Source organism: Polistes dominula, unplaced genomic scaffold (assembly GCF_049000335.1).
Source record: "Polistes dominula isolate Pdom_NZ unplaced genomic scaffold, Pdom_raw_medaka contig_79, whole genome shotgun sequence".
Taxonomy (NCBI): domain Eukaryota; kingdom Metazoa; phylum Arthropoda; class Insecta; order Hymenoptera; family Vespidae; genus Polistes; species Polistes dominula.
In genome coordinates, this window is record NW_028300916.1 from 2,411,667 (window position 1) to 2,435,309 (window position 23,643).

Below are 23,643 nucleotides of genomic sequence, written 5' to 3' on the forward strand. Positions count from 1 at the left end.
TGAGAGAGAGAGAAAGAGAGAGAGAGAGAGAGAGAGAGAGAGAGAAAAGGTTCGCACCGTTGCTTCCGTATGCGTTTTCTACCTCGTATTCGTTACGTTGAAAGATCTCTCCTGCGTCGACTCCGTACATGTCGTCGTCTAACGTAAGAAAAAGAAATATGAAAGAGATTGAGAGAGAAAGAGAGAGAAAGAGAGAGAGAGAGAGAGAGAGAGAGAGGATACTCTATTTGAAGTTAGAATAAAATATAATACGAGTTTGAGATTAAATGTAAGAGTAATGAGATCTCGTTATAACAGATTACAGCTTTTACGTGGATCAATTATTAATGAATATTATTATTTTTTTTTTGGTCTACCTAGGTTCCTTTTTTTTTGTACAACCAATGGTCTATTTACTTATATTTGTTATATTAGTATAGTTATAATAGTAATAATATTTGTAGGTTATTAATGTAGGAATAGTTTTGTTCTTGAAATATATTGGATCATACGAGTTATAGGAAGCTAATAAAATTAAAAGTTAATAAAATGAAACTTTTATAATATATCTTAACCCTCTTGTAATACGGTATACTGAAAATTAATATATTAAAATAAAAATTATAACTGTTTTCTATAAGATAATTAAATAAATTTATATAATCTTTAGAGTGTACATATTGTACAAAATTATATTCCCTTAATTTGCATTATTTTCAAATAACAATATTTAAATTTTTATAATACATCTTAACTACCCTCTTGCAATACAACTGTACTGAAAACTAATATAATAAAATAAAAATTGTAATTATTCTCTAGTATAATATAATGAAATAAAATTAAATAACCTTTAGAGTATGCATATTGTAGAAAATTATATTCCCTTAATTTGCATTATTTCCAAATAACAATATTTACATTTTTATAATACACCCTAACTACCATCTTGTAATACAACTATACTGAAAATTAATATAATAAAATAAATTTATATAATCGTAGTATAGTATACATATTGTACTAATATAACAAATAATAAATACAAATAAAAGAAAATTAAAAAAGAGACGCTAAAAAACTTAAAACAAATAAATACAAATAAAACAAACTAAAACAACCCTAAAAGAAAACCTTCAAAGATAATACAAATATAATACACTTCATTATTATTTTGAATCTGAAGAAATAACAAAATAAAGAATTAAAATAAGAAGAAAAAAAAAAGTGAAAAAAACCCTTTAAAAAAAATGGAGAAGGAAGAGGTTAAAAGGATCGTATATACACGCACGTATGTATATTTATGCAAGACAACGTCACGCGAGTAAACGGGGTTCCCCTTCGTTGGAAGCAGGACGCGTCGTCCTGCTTGTCCTTCTCCTCGTCGTAGTCGTCGTCGTTGTCGTTGTCGTTGTCGTCGTGTTTCGCGGCTGGGCTCGACGAAAGAACGGCGTGTTGGTGAACGAACCTGACGTGGATAAATGTTAGGTTTCCCCGCGGGAGACGCTTACTCGCTGATCTTCCGGGGGCCCCCGTTCTCTTTTCAACCTCACACAGCTGATCCCCTTGACTATATCAAGAAGAAACTCTCTTTACTAAAACGAACATACGTTATAAGACATATCTAGGATAATATTTATAAGTTTACTTTAACGATCATTTTATTTTCCTTATTTCGATTAGGTTTTTTAGTGTATGGTAAGTAAATAAGTATTTATATAAATATTTTTTAATATATAAATAATTTTTAAACGTTTTATTTGTAGAAAGGATTTGATTGAAACAAAGGGGATTCTTAAATTTTTATTTTTTTATTTTATTAATATTATTTATATTAATTTTTGAATTAGGTTATACCTTTTGTAATGCGAAAAAGGTGAAGGGGATTTATTTGAACCTTGTTTTATAACACAATACTTAATTGTAATAAAAGTAATAAATAATTATTACTTTTTTTCTAAGTTCTTTTTTTTAAATATTATATCTGCTTCGTTTATTAATACAAATAAATATTAATTTTGGTGTAATTTGAAAAAAAAAAGAAATAAAATCTTTTTATTTTCTAAAATTTCCCGATTTAAAACTTACAAATAAGAATTCAAGAAAATATATTTAACGAAGTAAAAAATAATATTTTTCTCTCTCGTTAATAAATCAATTACATTTTAAATGTCGTAGTATTTATTTATACTCTTAAATAAAATTCTATAATAATATAGATTTATGTGAACATTTATTCCAATATCATATGTCAATGTTTAAATGTTCTTACAATTTTAAAAATATTCATTTATCTGAACAATTTATTCCAATATCATACATCAAAAGTAATATCACCAAACAAATAATTCTTTAAAATGTTTAAATGTTCTTAAAACATGAAAATTGTTCCTTTATCCAAACAATTTATTCCAATATCAAAAATATCAAAATTGATACCACCAAATATAAATTAATATACCATAAAATTAAAGATACCACAAATTAGAGATGATTATAGAATACCTTTTTTTTTTTAATCGGATAATAATTAAATAATACTCAATCGTATTGAAAAAAACACACACACACACATGATAGAGAAAGTTTATTCGAAAGAAAATAAAAAGAAGATGACTTAACACAATGAAATCCGTTCATACAGATGATTTGGAATCCTTTTTTTTTTTTTAATTTTATTTATTCTTTCTCACTCTATCCTGATCTGTCTTTCTTTTTTTTTTCTTCTTCTTCTTTCAAAACGAGAAGGCAATAATTAATTCGTCGAAAATGCACGCTTGCTCTACGGACAACTAAGGTGAATATGAAATTGGATGACGAAGCTATAACGATCCGTCGTTTCTTTTCTCTTCAACATTTACGCGGAAGCCACACGTTTCTTCTTCTTCGTTCATTCATTCGTTCATTCGTTCATTCGTATAAGTTAGTTTCCATTGTAAACCCCTTTGCACATCGGTAAGGTCGTGTCAGTCTTTTGCGGAGGAGGCGTACCGAAAGAGACGAATAAAAAAAAAATAAAATAGAAAAAAAAGAAACGTACAAGATGGAATAAGAGAAACGTGGCAGGTCAGGCAGAAGAAGGTAGCACAGAAAAGTTTTATCTGATCAACGAGCGCGCGAATATCCTTCCAACTTCCGGCGGCCAACCTGTGATTACCACGTCGATTGTCTGCAAATGGAAGCTGAAAAATGCATCTCAGATTTCTTTAAGAAAGAACGTGTACTCGTATACACATACTTGTACAAAATATATAAAGAATAACATTAACGAGTAGAATTCAAACGGAAGGGGGTGGTGCCGATTAGTTTAAACGAGATATTTCCGATTTATCAACGATTTCATGAAAAATGCATGACAGGTTCGACATATAAAGAAATGCATGGAAAAAAAATTGATAAAGGATTATAATTAAGAAGTAGAATTAAAATGGGAAAGGATGGTAATTTGATTTCATTTGCAAGATTTTGTGATGTCTGCAAATGAAAACTGAAAAATGCATCTCGAATTTCTTTAAGAAACAACGTGTGCTCGTACATATACTAACACATCTATAAAATATATAAAAAATAAGATTAACGAGTAGAATTCAAACGGAAGGGGGTGGTGCCGATTAGTTTAAACGAGATATTTCCGATTTATCAACGATTTCATGAAAAATGCATGACAGGTTCGACATATAAAGAAATGCATGGAAAAAAAAATAACAAATAGATAAAGGAATATAATTAAGAAGTAGAATTAAAATGGGAAAGGATGGTAATTTGATTTCACTTGCAAGATTTTGTGATGTCTGCAAATGAAAACTGAAAAATGCATCTCGAATTTCTTTAAAAAACAACGTGTGTTCGTACATACACTAACACATCTATAAAATATATAAGAAATAAGATTAACGAGTAGAATTCAAACGGAAGGGGGTGGTGTCGATTAGTTTAAACAAGATATTTCTGATTTTTCAACGATTTCATGAAAAATGCATTACCAGATGCATAAATAAACATATTGAAACAAAAACATGAGAATTAAATGAAGAATATGATTCTGAAAGTAGAATGAAGAAGAAAATGGGGGTAGTTTGATTTCGTTTGCAAGAATTCACTTAATTTTCAAGGACGAGAGATAATACTTTCCCTTCAACTGCATCAAAATGCATTCTGATAGTTAAATTATTCCAAATAAGGAGAGAACACAATAATAAAATGGAACAGTAAAAGAAGAGTAGGATAAGGATGATGATAATAATAATGATAATAATAATAAAAGAGAAGAAGAAGAAGTAAAAAAAAAAAAAAAAGAACAATCGGTGACCCTGTTCTAACGGAGCGGTACGCTTCGGCGAAGCGCAATTAAAATTGCTATTCTCTCGCAATTAGCGTTAATCTCGTCTGATTACGGAAGTAAGTACTCGGAAATTCAAGCTCAGTACAACGCTTTTTTATCCTTAATAAAGGATGCGCACGCGGCTATGGATTTCTTCCGTGAAAAAAAAATAAAAGATAGAAAAATAGAGAGAGAGAGAGAGAAAGAGAGAGAGAGAGAGAGAAAGGGAGGGGGAAGAATTAAAAATTACAAAAAATATCAAATAATTATAAATTCAATAAAATCCTTAAATAGAATCGAGCTTTACTCAAAATTCAAGCTTATTGTTAAATAAATAAGGAAGAACCAATGTGTTCGTTATTTTTTCGATATTTAACCCTATTAAAAATTACAAAAAATATTTTTTTTTTACATTTTTAAATATAACATTAAATAAAATCTTTAAATTGACTTGAGCTTTACTCAAAATTAGAGCTTATTGTTAAAAAAGGAAGAACTAGAAAGCGTTCGTTATTTTTACGATATTTAACCCTTTGCACTCGGGGGCTCAGTTAAAGTAAAATCGGCCAAGATTTGTTCTACAAGGACGAATGAGGAGAAAGGGGAGTTAATGGATAGGAGGAACAAGGGTGGCGGGTGTTGGGAAAAAACGAGAGAATATTTTCTTTCATTGTATTTTAAAAATGTTAATTTCATGATTTCTTATTGTATTATGCTAAGTAAAGCATCGCACGTGACGTTCACACGAAATGAAAAAAAGCAAAGCATAGGGAAAGCAAAAAAGAAACAACAACAACAACAACATAAAAAAAAAAGGAGGGGAAAAAGAAAAATGCGAGATAGAGAAAGAGAAATTCTGAATACACATTACAAACATACACACATACACACACATATTATACATAAACGTACATACAGAGAGACAGAGGTAAGAGAACGCGTGGCTCTCTCGTTTTCTCCCTTCTCATAAATTCGTGTCCCTTTTTCCCTCGACTTTCCGTGATATTTACGATCCTGAAAATGCGATCCAGACACCTAAGGCGGTTGTAACGCGAAGAAATGAAATCCTCATTACTCTTTCGGCCGTTCCGCGTTCGGTGCTAGCTCGCATCCGGTCTCTCTCTCTCTCTCTCTCTCTCTTTATTTCTTTATTTCTTTCTTTTACTCTCTGGCGACGCAGCGATTTATTTGAGCTTCCGTCTTTATCGTAACCAGGATCACCGTGAACGAGTATATAGACCATAACCGCTTTACACTATACCTATTTAGCGTAAACGAGCAATTCCTTGGTTTTAACTATCGCCTACGCGAAATGATCAAAATTCTTCTTACCATTTTAAGAAATAATTTTTTAAATATTAGAGTGAAGGTACCAGTTTGTCTTTCCATGTGCCAGAAATTGTCTATTTTTCACTAAAACGTGATTGGCCTTTCTAAATAAATGCGGTTGATGAACTACACTTCATTTACCAATTCAATGCTATTATATTTTTGCTTGGATACGATCCTTCAACTTTTTTTATATCACATAGTACAAAAATAGTAAAGAGAATAATTTTTATTTTCTAAAAAGAACAACATAATCGATATTTTTCAGCTCGTAGGTGGAAAGAAATAATAATAATAATAATAGTAATAAAACAAAAAAAAATAGAATAAATGTTAAAAATAGATGGGATGTGTTTGCGATCGATCTGAAAGAAGAAGAAGAAGAAGAAAAAGAAAAAGAAAAATGGAGACACTTGAAAAATATGTCGTTTGTCGTATTGTTTGCGTAGGTGTTAGGTAGAAGCGAGAAAGGTGGCTTGTTAAACGAGACGAGACAACATCAGAGGGATGCCGCCGTCGAGTTGAAGAAACGTTTCATCTTTCTCTTTCATACTAATCGAAAAGGTGGGAGATCGAAAGAGAGAGAGAGAGAGAGAGAGAGAGAGAGAGAGATAGAGAGAGAGGGCTCGTAGAAAAGCTTGGAGCTTTGTGTTTATCCAGACGGAAGCAAGCCAGGAGGTGTCTCCTCCCTATGTCCTCCCTCCAACCCCACCCCACCTTCCTATTTTTCTGGTCGATTCGCACCTCCGATGGCTGTCACACGCACCCTCTCTTTTCCCGTGGATGCCTAGCACCCTTAACGGCGATTATTATTACGTCGGACACACAAACGAAGACTCGATGACGAGTAAAGTACGATAAGAAACATCTTGTACGATAAATAAGGATAAGATAACGATCGTACAGTCTATCACGAAAATATTTCTAAATAAATATATAGATTTGATATTTATACTCAATTTTATCTTATCACAACACTTTAAAAACATTATTTATGCGATTCAAAAGATTTTTTAACTAAATATTGTAAATCCAGCTATATACGCATGTGTATATTATATGTAATACAGATAAAACTTAAGATTAGAACGTTTTAATTTTAGCATTTTGTTAATGCAAACGTAATTATTTTATCGCTTTTATGCAGTAATGATTTTGGAAGTGAAATTGTCCTGTAATGTAAGTAGAGTGTATTAGAATATGAAAATAATTATTAATTTATCTGTGGAAGTGTTTATTATCTTCCGATAGTATGTTTATATAATAAATAAATATATATATAAAAAATATAAAAATATAATTTTATAAAAATTTATATATAAAATATATTATATAAATTAATTCCGACTACGATACCCACATCCAAATTAAATACGTCTAAAAAAGGGTTAATATTTATAGTAATGATAGGAGATTGAGAGTGTGAAAAAATACAATAAATATAATAAATATCAAATCTATATTAGTATCCTAATATTTTTGTGATCGACTGTAGAAGACCATATCAAAAGAAAACTATTATTACGAAGACGAGCTCTTTATTTTCTTTCCCCTCTTATCATTCTCCCTCTCTCTCTCTCTCTCTCTCTTTCTCTCTCTTTATATTTTTATTGTGTTTCTTATTTTGATTAAAAAAAAAAAAGAGGACAAGAATAATCAGCTACCTTTTCCTCTTGTCCCTTTCGTAGTAGTTGTATGATAGTTGTCATCGTCAAAGGTACACAATTTCTTCGACGTTCAGATTCCTACCAGTAAAAAAAAAAAAGAAAAATGGTTAAAGTTTTCTTCAATAATCTCGGTATATAACATCCCATGAGAGAATCTTAGCGAGTGTCTGGCACCACTCTTCGGCACCATTAAAGTACCGACAATCTTAATCCCACGTATGGTACAAGTTGTGGCAACTTTCAGCTACGATTTCAGCATAAAGCATAAGACTTTATGGTTATTCGACGTACGACCCGCCGACGGTCCTGACTTTGCAAAGACGATGAAGAAGAAGAACAAGAAGAAGAAGAAGAAGAGGAGGAGGATGAAGAAAAAGAAGAAGAAGAAGAAGAAGAAGAAGAGGAGAATCATGAAGGGAAAGGAAAAAGAGGAAAAAGGAAGAACCTGACAACGGTGCAAGGATGTTTTTGCTACCTGAACAATCTTTTCTTCGATCCTTTCACAATTTTTTTTTATCTCTTTCTTTCTATATATGTATATATTATATATGTATATCTTTATATAGAAAAATTCAATGTTATTTTGTTGGTTTTCAATGAAGTTTGAAACTACTGAACTGATCTTAATAACATTTTCTTTTATTTTCATATGATTTGTTTCAATTTTAAGGATAATTTCTATCGCGATTATTTGGTATTTTTTTTTATTGCTAATTTAAGGATTTATTATTTAGAAGTTATCTGGGTTGTTAGGTATTGTTATTTTCAATAAATGGTCCTGTATTATAATTCAATTGTTTTAGATTTATATATGAAATAATTAATCTTGCTTTTTATATTTTTTCCTGTATTATTATTTTATGTGATTCTATCGTAATTTGTGGTATTAGTTTGTGGTTTGTTGTTATAATTTACTAAATATAATAAGTATAATTTGTAATAATAAATTTATAAAAATTATAAATATAAATTTATATAAAATATATAAAATATTATAAAATTATTTTTATTTTAATAATAAATATATATATTATTATAATTATAAATTATATAAATTTATAATTTAATTTAAATTATATTATATATATATATATATATATATATATATATATATATATATATATATATATATATATATATATATATATACATATATATAAATAAAATATAAATAAATATAATATAAATAATATATTATTATATTATAAAATATAAATTTATACAAATTTATATATATATAAAATTATAAATAATAATTAATAAAAATAATAGTTTAGAATTATATTAAATGAACATGTTATAACAAAGCAATAGCAATTCGTAGCTAGAGTATCCTAGTACATATGTATATTTATTTATTAATATATATATTAAATATAAATATTATAATTAATATGCATTAATATAATATATATCGAATACTTTAAATTAAAATAAAATTATATATAATTATATAATATAAATTTAAATTATATATAATAAATACCGTATAAAATTAAAGAATAAACAAAAATAAATTTGATCAATTATAAAACCTGTTAAATTGTTTTATAGAGGAGGACAAAAAATAGAATAATAAAAGTATAAATTGTTATAAAAGTTTGATTTAAAAACGAAACTCGGGGGGTGGTCGATATACTCACTACCATCTATCTCTCTCTCTCTCTCTCTCTCTCTCTTCTCGTTATTTTTAGTTTCCAAATTTAGAATACTATGTTTCTTTTGAAGCAACGACTCGTTCCTATCTACCATAGAATTTACCCCAAAACTCGACATCGAAATCGAACGATTTGCGAAATTGTTGGTGTGTTGTAATATATAAATAGTAAATATTCGAATTTTTGTTAGAATATATGATCAATTTATTTACAATAGTATTTCGACAAGTTCAAACCAAGTTCAATACGTAAATATTGATGAGTGCGCAGATGAGTGTGTGAGAGAGAGGTAAACATCTAAGAATCACCTCTTTTGGTGTGTGTGTGTGTGTGTGTGTGTGTGTGTAGTATCACGTGACCGCAAGACTGCTTAAGCTATGAAATACTCTTGCGTCTCTCTCTTTCTTCTATAAGACTCCGATGTGAGCGTACGTGTTGCCAACGTTATATAAAATATCTTAGTAATTAATTTCAAGCTTCACTAAAATGATTTTATTTATCTATCACTGTTAATAGTTTGATTAAAATCAAACGAAATAATTGCTGTCCTATTTTCTAATGCAATTTTTCATTCTAATATTCAATTATATAATAATTTTTCGATTAGATTAAGTTTCTCGTACATATACTTAGTCAAAATTTTTGTAGGTTGATTTCTGTGTAAGTTCGATTAGAATAATAAAAAGAAAAGAAGAAACTTTTTAAACGTCAATTATCATGGGGTGTGTGTACTCGAAAGTAGAAAAGAAAAAAAAAAGTTCATAAAATTTTTGTTGGAGGGGGTGGAAAGTTTCGAATGGCGCGAGAAAAAGCATCGAATGTGCTTTTTTTTTTTTTCTCCCCTTCGTTTATTCTACCTTTACTTTAATTGCTGACTTCGCGAATAAAAAAGAAACAAAAAGAAAAAAAAGAAAAAAGAATGGAACGGGTGCCTATTCGGTAAGCCGAAAAAGAGACTCGTCGACTTTTCCTTGCTCATCATTCGCACCAGCTTTTTATTTTTTTTATTTTTTAAAACCTGCACGAGATGATAAAGATCGAGTTGATACTTTCTTCTATCCTACCACTCGAGTACCCTTCCTTATTTCTTTTTTTTTTCTTTTCTACTCTCGAAGAATCGAGTCTGGGGATGCTCGAGGAACGGGACTTTATAACTTTAAAGAGTTACGTGTTAAACGCTGAGATCTTATCGACAGCAACTGGAAAAGATCTTTTTTTCTTTCGTTTTTGTCTTCGTCTTCGTCTTCGTTTTCATCTTCGTCTTAGTTGTCCGATTTTAGAAAGCACGAAAACTCGAGAATACGAGAGTTCTCACCGAATCAAGAACACACAGTTGTTGAAGCTTTATCTCGAACTAAAGAGTACTTCGCACTTTTATCCTTTTTTCTTTTCCTTAAAGGTTTATTCATTTATTAAGTTATTAAGACGAATTTATAAATCGAAAAATAAAAACTAAAATGATATATATATATTTAAGTTATTATATATTATTATATATTAATAATATATAATTATATAATAATATATTAAGTTATAAATATATAATTATATATTATTAATATATAATAGTATATTAAGTTATTATTATATATATATTATTAAGTTATTAAGACGAATTTATAAATCGAAAAATAAAAACTAGAATGATATGATTATATGATATATATATAATATAATATAATATTCGCTTTATATATTATATATAATATAATATTATTATTATTATAAATTGGCATTAGAAACTCGAAAGTTCATTGTCGCAAATACCAAATCCCGCCATTGTTCCCATCCCTGAGCGCGATTCTTCCATTCACGATCTTCGTATCCTATTTCTTTCAGGTCCCTTCTAATATTATCCTCATATATAACATACATATTAATATATTATTATAATTATTTTAGATAATTTATTCAAACGACTATTTGAGTTCATTTTCATTGCACTTCCGTTTAATCTCGTTTTTTTTTCGAGTTACCTTCGTTATAAAAGTGAACATAGGAATGATACTTGACTATGGGGAAAAATAATAGAAAAATTCTAAAGGGGTTTGTTTCTTTGATGATCGCGATAAGGAAAAAAAAACGAAAAATACAATCATTGGTCCTGAGTTACTTTTCGTGAGATGAAAAGAAAAAGAAGAAGAAGAAAAACAAAAAATGTGGAGACTTTGGACGTCTTGCGTTAACTTAGACCCAGTCCGTGGGTTATGGTAGGAGAATAGGTAGACATTATCATAAAGCTAAGAATTTTACGAGAATTATGCTCGACGTCCGAATCACGGTTAACTCTGCAGGAGACGTCCCATGGTGTATCCTGTCGTTATCAAAAATTCCGTCACAATGGCCGAACATTAACTTTTTCACTCTCTCAGCATCTTCTTTCTTTATCTATTTATCTATATTATTATTATTATTATTATTTTTAGTTTTTTATTTGTTCTTTCTTCTTTTCTCCACCTTTATACGATACACTCACATACATATATACATATATACATATATATTAATTGGTGTATATTATATTAATATATATTGTTTATATTTAATATATTATTATTTATATATATATATAATGAGTAGTTTGAATTTAGTTTAAATAAGATGTATACATGTATATTTACATGTAACACGAACAGTTACACTCTTTTTATATCTATATATCTTTCTTCTTCTTCTTCTTCTTCTTCTTCCTCGTTATTTTTCTTATTTTCATTTACTCTCTCTTTTTCTTTTTTTTCTGTCTATTTTCAATGAGACTTCGACTTCGACGATGCCGATAATTAAAATACATTCGACGAGTTATAAAGCCTTAACGACGTGTGCTCTTCTCTCGTTTTTTGCTACATATCCTTCGTTTTACGATACTATTTATTGCTTATTTCGTTGGAGCCTTTCCATTTCATTGGTTTTGGTTCGTCTACTGGCAGAGCAACACCCGCGGCGCCTTCATTTTTTGTTTTATTTTTTGTTTTTTTTTTCTTTTCAAACCCTCCGACGGCTCTTAAAAATCTTTTCGTAAAGTAAAAAGAGTTGGGGTAAAATAGTACGAGAAAACACAAGTACATTTATTATAAATATATGTCTTTATCTAGGAACATTTATTGTGTTTATTTTTTCATCCAAATTCTTATTCAATTTCTTTCTTTCTTTCTTTCTTCATTTACCTTTTGTGTATGTGTGTGTGTGTGTTTTTTTTTCAAATAAAACAAACTTTCATTAAGATTTCAAAAGATTGGTACCATTTAAAGTTGCAACTAAAACTCGATCAGGTTCGATTAGATTCGAACGAGATTTAAAATCCTTGCTACGTTAAGAATGTGTTCGAATGTACCTACCTATCTCGGAAGCGTTAAAACGTTAGGCTTGTTTTCAATAACGTTGCAAAAGCCTAGGGACATATTCTCGTTTGGCCAGTCATTTCTTGTAAATGTCTTTCTCTTTCTCTTTCTCTTTCTGTTTCTGTTTCTGTCTATTTCATTTCTTTTCTTTTTCTTTCCCTGTGTGTGTGCAGAGGAGAACCTTCTCCCTGTCGTTTCTACTCTCGAACGGATTTTCTTACAAACGCGATCTCGAGGAAACGATAAATCATCTCGTTTCTCGTCGAACGCTTACCGCAGTTTGGCCGGTATTTTTATTTGACGGCTGCCGCATGTAACGACTTTCCAAACGCTACGTGCTCTGTAACTCAAGTATCACCCGTTCTAACTATCCTCTCTTCCTTCTCTTTCTTTCTCTTTTTCTTTCTTTCTTTCTTTATCTTTGTTTTCTCTTTAATCACGGTACGGACACACAACATCCGGAAACGTATAAATTCCATTTGAAAAGCAACTACTCTCCTCTGTCTCCTCCTGTTGCATCTTTCCAACTTTACATTTGTATATGAGAAACTAATCAATTTAAAGAACATGTTAGGTTACAATGTTGATAGATTAGGGTGAAGGCAACAGACCATGTGTCAGAAATTGACCACAAGCAAGATAGAAGTGAAATTCGTATTAATCTTTTGAAAATAATCGATTGATACTGTGAGTGTTATTTTAAAATCGTACACCGTTAGGTTTGTTGAATTTTTATCTTGACAATTATTTATAATACAAAATGTAAATTTACAATTTTCTTTTTTTTTTATTTCATATAATTTTATTAAATTATATATTAATTATATTATAATATATATTATTAAATTATTTAATTTCCGAATAGCACTAACGTGGAGTCACCGGACGTCATAGTGTTAATATAATATTTACATAAAATCAATATAAAAGAGAAATAAATTAAATTATTACGATTACTTGTAATCCAAAGAGTACAGGTGTTTACGTATTCTGATTCCCGTTCTAGTTCTCGCGATTTAATTAGAAATAAAAGAGGGTTGGTTGATTCTAACATGTGTTAGTCGAGAAAGAGAAAAATATGAAAAGAAAAAAAAAAAAAATTAGAAAAAGAAAAAAACAACAAAGAGAAAGGGAAAAATGCTCGAGGGTGGATAGAAGAGCAGAAAGAAAGATGAGAGAAAGAAGAAGAAGAAGAAGAAGAAGAAGAAGAAGAAGAAGAAGAAGAAGAAGAAGAAGAAAGGAACGTGAGAGAGGAAGAATGAGGTTGAAGGGTGAAGTGAAGGGTGAGGAGGAATAATTACTACTGGGCTCACTCTCTCACAGTTTCCAGGTCCAATGCCGGCGAGCAGTGATGCAAAAAATTCAACGCCACCCACACACCAAGGAAAGGGAAGCTCGTTCCGGAGGGCAGAGGTTAGTTATTCATGCGTCATGGCGCCACCGCCAGCACGTCACCGTCACAGCACGGCAAGTTATTCGAAACAGACCGTGCGTTTCTAATGTCTAGATACCAAATTCTAAGGGCTAACCACCATATTTAAAATGCAAACAAATTAAATGAACTTTTACATTTATTTTATTTTATTTTATTTCATTTCATTTATTTATTCGAGTAAGTTAACACTAATTATATCTTGTGGAGTATCATTTATTCTGATTTAAATTATTATAAATGGACAGAGTGTGTTTTTCATGTTTAGGGATGAGATTTTAAAGTATCAACCACCATATCTAAGTTGAAACGAGTTTTATATATGAACTTTTACAATTATTTTATTCCATTTATTTATTTCACTAAGTTAACACACAAAATGTATACAGTATAAAATATCATTTATCCTAATGATTTAAAATTATATATATATATATATATATATATATATATATATTATAACATGTTATATTAAATTATATTAAATTATTAATATTACTATATTATATTGTATATTATATATATATATTATAAAATAATATTATTTTAAAGTATATTATATTATATTATTATACATATTCTAACTTTTAATATCTTTTAAAATATTTAAAAAAAAGAACTCAATTAATATCATAAATCATATTTCATAACGGTAAAGATAAAGATAGTTTAGATTTATCATTAAATATATAAATAAAAGAAACTAAAGGGCGTATCGATCTTACGAAAAGTAAGAAAATGAAAAATCTAAAAACCTTTCTCGATAAATCAGCCTTCCTATTCGCATATACCAAAAAAAAAAAAAAAAAATAAAGTCACTAAAGAAAGAAAGAAAGAAAGAAAGAAAAAGATGAAACGAGCTAAGAGTAAATCCATCGAAGAAGAAGAAGAAGAAGAAGGTGAGATACGAGTATGGAATAGGAAGGGCGGTGGATGGGGGGGGATAGTGGAGAGAGGGGGAGGGGGAGAGGGGGTAAAATGCTAAATTGAAATAATTCTTCGCGTTGAATAGCCGTCGGCCGGTTCGCGAGAAGCAAACCCGTCGTCGTCTACTTCGTCGTCGTCCTTCTCCTCCTCCTCCCCCTCCTCCCCCTTCTTCTCCTCATCGTCCTCTTCGAAAAAGGGATAGAAAGAGAGAAGAAGCTACACGTAGAAAGGGCTTCGAAAGGAACGAATAGAAGCCGTGACGATGTAGCCGTAAATCGAGCCGACTTGATGGCGCATTGATTGCCTCGCATCTCATCACGGATGCTCACGCTAACTTCCATTTCTCTCTTTCTATATATATATTCTCTCTCTCTCTCTCTCTCTCTTTTACTCTCTTCTACTCGTTTATGCGAAGTGAAATAAAAAAAAAAAAAAAAAAAAAAATTTCATCTCTGACCGAGTCGGCATCGCGAGTCCGAACAGAACGTCCTAACTTTTTATTTACCTATCCTTTTATTTTGTTCAAAGCCGTGAGAAGGAATATTTGTCTGGAATATGATTTTTTATTTTTATTTATTTTATTTTATTTAAACAAAATGTTATTTCAATAAATTTCTTCCTTTTTTTTTTATCCTTTTATAAACGTTTCTATATATTTTGTTGTCTTTTATTAACCAATTAACTATGACGCATCGTTGTGTGTCGCTAAAATCAACCGATGACAAGTTTTGAAGTTAAAATTGCTAATCTCTGAGAATGAAATGAACTAAAAAATAAAAAACAAAATATGTATCTACAAATCTTGAATTTTTTCTCTTACTCATCTTGAAATTTGAGAATATATTTCGTTTTTCATGAAAAAATACAATTTCAATATCTAATGGTTACTATTTTTTTAAGCTTGATGAGTATACTCGTGTCAAACTCATTTAACTGGTTAAAAAAAAAAAAAAAAAAGAAATTAATTAAAATAACACGTACAACGAATAAGAAAATCGTATCATTTAAATTTTGAAACTCTTTTATACATTTTATTCGATTTATACTAAAAAAGAAATAAATAGAAATGATCGATTTTACGATATTATGATAAATATCGGTCTAGTAAAGCCACAACGAAATAGAATCAATTTTGCATTAGATTTATAAATAATTTGAACGTTATTCCGTCATGATTAACTAAAATTACAAGGCGGTAATGTGTTAAAATCGTATATGCATTTTGAAATGAATTCTTTATCGAGGTCTCTTACAATGAAACGCGTAATTACGCTTGGATCAGAGTTGAAAGTGAAGAATATAATTGGAAAGTAATTACCCGGACTCTCGTTCGTGTAATTAAATATAATTTAATCGATAGCCCGATAAAAAGTAGTTTTGTATGTTACATACGATACACATATATACATATACCTATACATATACATATTAATCCACGTATGTAAAATCTAACAAGAATATCGCGTTTAAAGTTAGAAATCACTAATAGAAAGTCTACGTAACAGTGTCTCAACCATGTGTACGATGATACGTGGTGTTTCATTTGAAAAAAAATAAAATAAAATAAAAAATAAAAATAATTTTCTCGATCAAAGTAACTTCCGGTTAAAAAGTTATCGAAAAGTCGTACGTCGATCGATGTTTAGCAAAGATTATCACGTTGTATTTCAAATAGGAATGTATCGGCAGTAAAGCTTTGACACTTTGACTTTACGCGCCAATATCCATAAAATTAATAGACGCATATTTTATCTGTTCCGATATGAAATCTTATAGGATGCTTGTCGATAAACGTAGAAACGACCCGTTTGAAAACCGAATTAAACCACGTATATGCCATTTTTCAATATGTATTTTATCCCCCTAAAAGATATAAAAACTTTATCTAGCTAAATCTTTATTGAACAAAAAAAAACATATATGTATTATATATATATAATTATATTAGTATGTTCTGGCAACGTGTTGCACAATGGTTTTGTTATAAAATAGTGGATTCAATATAATTCTAAACTATTTAGTAAATTATAGTAACACACAAAATAATAGCACAATTAGAATGAAATACATAAAATAATAATATTTGAAAAAATAGAGAACGTAAAATTAGTTATTTATATATTATTACAATATAATTAAGTTATATTATTATAGTTAAGTTATGATTAGGATGTTCTGACAACAGGTTGTTGCGGTTTTGTTATAAAATGATGATTTAATATAATTTTAAACTATTATTTTTATAAATTATTATTTATAAATTTATATTTATAATTTTTTATAAATTTATTATTATAAATTATATTTATTATATTTAGTAAATTATAACAACACACAATACGCACAAAATACCACAATTAAAATGAAATACATAAAATAATAATATTTGAAGAAATAGAAAAAGTTAACTTAGTTATTTATATATTATTACAATATAATTAAGTTATATTATTATAGTTAAATTATTATTACAATATAGCTAAGTTAGTTACAATAATTGAATTGTAATACCGCGTTATTTATTGAAAACTTACAGAACCTAGATACTTAGATAAATTCTAAATAATAAATTTCTTAAATTAGCAATAAAAAAATAGAACAAAATATCAAAAATTTCATTAAGATCAATTCAGTAGTTTCGAACTTCATTTCAAAACCAATAATGTGACATTAAATTTTGACATATAAAGACGTATGCATAGAACATTGCGACAAGTTATAACTTTATGTGTTTTTCCTAGCTTTTATTTTTTACTTCCTTCCCCATACCATTTCCGTTGTATTTGTTCTAACATTATTATATCTACGATTCAAATGAGGATGTTACTAGGATTTCAAATTAACGTTAAATGGTAGAGTGTGTTGTAGAAAAGTAGTAGTCATCTATAATTTTTTTGACTGTATCATGTTGAAAAGTTTCTTTTTTTCTTTCTCTCTCTCTCTCTTCATCCTTTTCTCTTTTTCTCAGCTTTATTACTCGTAGCCATTAGCTCTCAACCGTAATTTACGTATTTGTTCTTTGCCTTGTAAATCTTGGTCGAAGCAAAGCGGCTATTTCATTCTCTTACTCTTTTGCTCCCCCGCAGGACTAGGGTTACCACCATCACCATCACCACCATCAACAGAGTTAGTTCGAACGAGAAGAAGTAGTATCCTTTATCTTTCTTTTCTTTTATCTTATTGTTGTTGTTGTTGTTGTTTTTTATTTTTATTTATTTTTCTCGTGCTTTCTTTCATCTTCTCTTTTTCTCTTGAAGTAGAAGATAGGCGCCAAGAGAACGAACCGAGCCAATATGGATAGGAATGCGTGACGTTACCATAATATTAATAGTTTATTTACCGAGGCCCATACGTCACTATGTCCCACAAGCTTGAGCATGTATTAGTTAACGTCGTCCGTTGCTCCTGCCTTCAGGCGACTATCACTAAATATTCCTCTTTGCGAAGATGCTGACAGTGGGGATAGTATAGGGTGGTTATGGTGGTGGTGGTGGTGGTGGTAGTGGTCAGAACCTTAGAGAAAAGTCATACATATACCTACTCGTATATATGTATATATGTATATACACCTTTATATTCATTTGTATAAGTATTACCTATTATACACGAATACATAAACGTATATGCATACGCATAAATCGAAATACTACGTGCATTCGAGAGCAATGTGGGGGAATACAATATCTGCAAAAAGCTTTCAATTCTTTATGTAAATTCAAAGGAAATGGAATATTTATAATTAATAAAATAAAAAAACAATATAAAATGAAAATAATGAATATCTTTTGAAGAATTTTAATTTAAGTAGATTTATTTTGATGTGAAATATACTAATGAATAATATTTCCTCATACATATTTTGTCCTATTATTTTTATAGAAGAAAATATGTATGCTTTTTTCAAAATTATTATTTCATTTAAAAATAATATCTTTACTTCTATAATCTGAAATATTTTTTTAGCAACTTTGTAATCATTATATTTAATCATTTTTTTTCCAAAGAATGTTCCACTAGGGAAATTTTATTCCGAGAACGTTGTCTTTAATTAGGTGTAAAAACTATGTAAGTATAAATGTTGAATATAAAGATTGAACATTTAATGATCTTAGTATAAAATATTGATAATCCTTTGAATAAATTGAACCCGTTAAATGTTGAATGTAATAACGTGATGAATTATTTTCTAAATTTATCGGTTTATTCGATTTCCTTTTTTTTTCTGAAAATCGTCAAGTGATTCCAAACTCTTGACCGATGGTGTACACACACATACATATATATCGTTTACCTTTTCTCTCTTCGTTTCTCTCATCTAACTCACTCTCGAGGCTAGGTATTCGACGGTTAATATTGATGGCAGGATGAGAGAATGGCCATGGCTAAACGATTCGTTGGTGCATATCGCTATGGTAAATAACGCGCTCGCGTTTTACCATATGATTTACGTCTTTGTACTATAATAAGTCACAATCAAATTTACCTACCCCAATCCCGTTTATAAAAAGTATTTCTTATTATTGAAATATTATATATGTATATTATATTATATTATATATTATTATTTATTGTATTATTATTATATATATATATATTTTAATTTTTATTATATTATAATTATATTATAATTATTATAGAATATATATTTTTATTTATATATTATATTATATTATATTATATATATTATATATTATTTATATATTTATTATTATATTATTATTATATCTTTATTTTTATTATAGTATAATTTTATTATAATTATTATAATATAATTATTTATATATATATATTATATTATATATATTATATATTATTTATATATTTATTATTATATTATATATTTATATTATTAAATTATATTATAATTATTATAATATAATTATTTATATATATTATATTGTATTATATTTATATTATTATTTTATATTTATATTATTATATTATATTATATATTATATTCTATATTATATTATATATTATATTATATATTATATTATATATTATATTATATATTATATTATATATTATATTATATATTATATTATATATTATATTATATTGTATATTATATTATTTTGTATATTATATTATATACATAGTTTTAATTTATATATATATATATATATATATATATATATATATTTTATATTTATTAATGGTGATAAAAAACAATAATAATTCATTTATAAAAATATCCAAATTACATTGTTCTTTCCTGTTAGTAAAATTATTCGAAAACACGAAAAGAATATTTTTGGACTAAAATTAGGCACAGACGCGATCGATTTTCAGTAACTAAAATATAACAAAAAAAAAAAAAAAGAAGAAAACGTTCTAACCATTCTCCAATCACGCATCCCTCCTCAATTATTTCGACAGTGTAGCAAACCTGTCTTTAACTTTTGCCGACTGACTTTGTTGCGAGCAATCGAATGAAATTGTGTTCGTCTGCTGCTTTTTTCTGAATGAGAGACAGACAAACAAACATAACAAAGTAGAGCAAAGCAATGTAAAGCAGAGCAAAGCAGACAGTGCGAATGAGATGAGAATTGGCAGTTTTTCTTTGAAAATTTTTTAAAAGTTTACCGTTTCTTTCTCATTCTCTCTTTCTCTCCTTTATTATTTCACTCTTTTCTATACGTAATCGTAAGGTTTAGAAGAAGATAAAAGATTCGAACACCTTTCCCTACCTTCTGGGTTTGTTTACCCATTGTAATGGTAAATAATCCTGAAGAGCGGTTTCTCGAACCAAAAAAAAAAAAAGAAAAAAGAGGAAATGAGTAAAAAAGAGTAAGAGAGTAAGAGAGAGAGAGAGAGAGAGAGAATCTTCGCTAAATCGTCGTTGCGTGTTTGAAATAAACAAAAAAAAAAAAAAAAAAATGACGGGAACGTGGGGAAAGGATCTTTTTCCCCCAAAATACAGTAATGCCGACTGTCATTCCATTCTCGTACGTTTTCCCGGAACGAGAACACGATCGGTAATTTTGCGTTGATCTCTGAAACTAAACGATGATCGGTAGGAGGGTTAAACAAAAATCAGAAGAAAAAAGAAAGAAAAAAAAACATAGGGAAGGAAGTTTCTTCGTTTTGGTATCTTTGTCTCTCTCTCTCTCTCTCTCTCTCTCTCTCTCTCTCATTGACTATTTTTCTCTCTTACTATCTCTCTTATAATGATACACGAAGATACACGTTCGATTATAGTGCGGTGCATCGCGTGTGTTCGCAGTATCTAATGTGTCGCTAGTTATACTATATTTGCCCCTTTCCGACGAACTTCAACGCGTGACTTTGTCCCTTGGCAAAACCATTTTTCTCATTTGTTGGATTTGCCCAACACACATCGAAAGATATACTAAATATCAACTTAAAAAAGAAACTTTTATTTTTATAATTTTCTTTTTTTTTTTAAAGTAAAATTATCGTATACGAAGTAAATGAATCGAAATATATTATTTGACTATAATTATAATTAATATAATATTTATAATATTTATATATAATATTATTTTATTTAATTTTTTTTTATAATTATATTAATTTATTTTTATAATATTACTTTTTTTTTTTTAATTAGAATTATCTTATACGAAGTAAATGCATCGAAATATATTATTTGACTATAATTATAATTAATATAATATTTATATAATATTATTTTATTTAATTTTTTTTTAATAATTATATTAATTTATTTTTATAATATTAAGATACTAATATTTTTTATACAACACAAAAATATTAGTGTATGTATTTATTTTATTTTTCTTATTAACAATTATCGACAATAATTTTTGTGTTGTATAAATGTATCCATAATCGTTAATTTAATATTTTAGACAAAAAGGGTAACCCCCTCCCCCTCCCCGTATAACAAAAGTCACTTATTACATTCTTGTTTATTAAATATTCGTCAAATATTCGTCATTTTCGATTAATAAAAATTCTATGGGTTGTCCTAAATCCTAACATTCCTATCAACCTAATACTCTCACAAAAAAAAGGCAGTAACTATATAACAAAAATCATGTTATCTCTCTCAATTCCACACTTACCCTTATTACTAAATATATTCGTCAAATATTCATCATCGATCTACGATCAACGAAATCATGGTCTCGATCATTTTCAATTCGTACAAACGTAACCGATGATGAATCGAAAAGAATCGGCCAGTGGCAGGACGGTAGGACATAGCAGTGAACCGATCGGTACTTGGATGATGCACCATGAAAGATAGATAAAGAATGATAAAGAAAAAGATACACAGATAGAAAGAGAGAGAGAGAGAAAAAGAAGGAGAAAGAGGGGGGAGGAGGTTGAGGTGAAAGAGGAGGAGGATCAGGAAAGAATTCGCCGAGTAATAGCTTCCTCGCCTCCGATTCTATCCGATGATTTCCTCTTCCCTCTTCTCCTCAGCCTGTTCCACCTTCTTTTTCTCATGAAGGTACACCTTCCCCGACTACCAGCATCCCTTCACTTCCCCCCCATACCCCTTACAGTTCTGTCTGGCGCACAGGTAGTCGTTGGAAGATCAGCGGCTCTGCTGCTGCTGCTGCTTCTGCTGGTGATGGTAGTGGTGGTGAAGGTGGTGGTGGTGGTGGTGGTGGTGGTGGTGTCCTCTCACCTTCCTTCGTGTCACCACGAAGCTGCAGCCGAGATATTAAAAGGCAGTTTAAGGATGACTCGAGACGATGACTCATGACGCTTCTGCCATTGGAAGGACGACTCCACCTATCTTTTTCTTTTTCTTCTTCTCTTTCTATCTTTCTTGTTCTCTCGATTATCCCGACCCGTTGACATCGAGATTTGCCAGTCACCCTTCGACCAAGACGTCCAGACCTGGACGATGACGCGGCGATAACGATCCCGAACAAGTTTTCATCGGCGTGGGAGAGAAATCTTCAACCTGGGGATTTACATACGGAAGCTATGTGACTGAAAAAGATTGTAGGAACTACTACTACTACTACTACTACTACTACTACTACTACTACTATTACTACTACTATACCCTTCACGATTGAATTCCGATCTTTCAATTGACTTTTCTCTTTTTCTTTTTATTATTAATTATATATTAATATATATTGTATTATATTAAAAAGGGTTATCAATAATTGAATATTTTTATTTTTTTTTACGTTGCTATTATCATATATAATATATAATAAATATATAAATATATAATAAATAAAATTATATATAATAAAATATATAATATATAATATATAATTTATATTATATATAATATATTTTTTATTTATAATATAAAAGAGTATCTTAAATAATTTTATATCGAATTTTTATTTATTAAATATTAGGTAAATTTTATTTAAACTCAAATACAATTTAAATTTTTTATTTTATTTTGTATTATTTTTTGTTTCTTAATTCGATTAATTTTAATTCGACAATTTTGATTATAACAAACAAAATAAATTAAAGAAACAGAATGGGATCGTATTAGACGAGAAATTATTTTTAAATTAGAAAAATGTTCATACGAATGCATAGCATATATTTGATTAGTATTTTTCAACTTAAACAACAAATTATTATTATTATTATAAATTTATTTAGATAAGATCTAATGTGTTAGATAATTTGATAAAATGTTTGTTTTGAATTGGTTAAACGTTACAATTGAATATCTTCGAATGCAGACAAGTTAGAAGATCGAACGTGGGGGGTTCGTACTTTCTTTCTTTTTCTCTCTTTAGCGAATGTATGAGAAGAATCAAAGAGTGCCGACTCTTATCTCTCTGCGGGGTCGAAACGTCCTGGGTAGGTACTTAAACGAGCTCCCAGAGACGGAACAATGACGGACTATACGTGCAGGCCACCGTACACCATTGTTCTTTGTTGCCCCATGAAGAAAAACGAAGGGAACAAACACAGTTGTATGAGAAAAGAAGATAGAAATTTAAGAGAACAAAATTTCGGACATTTCCGATAATGTCCCACCTACGTTTTAATCTCATTTTTTCTTTTT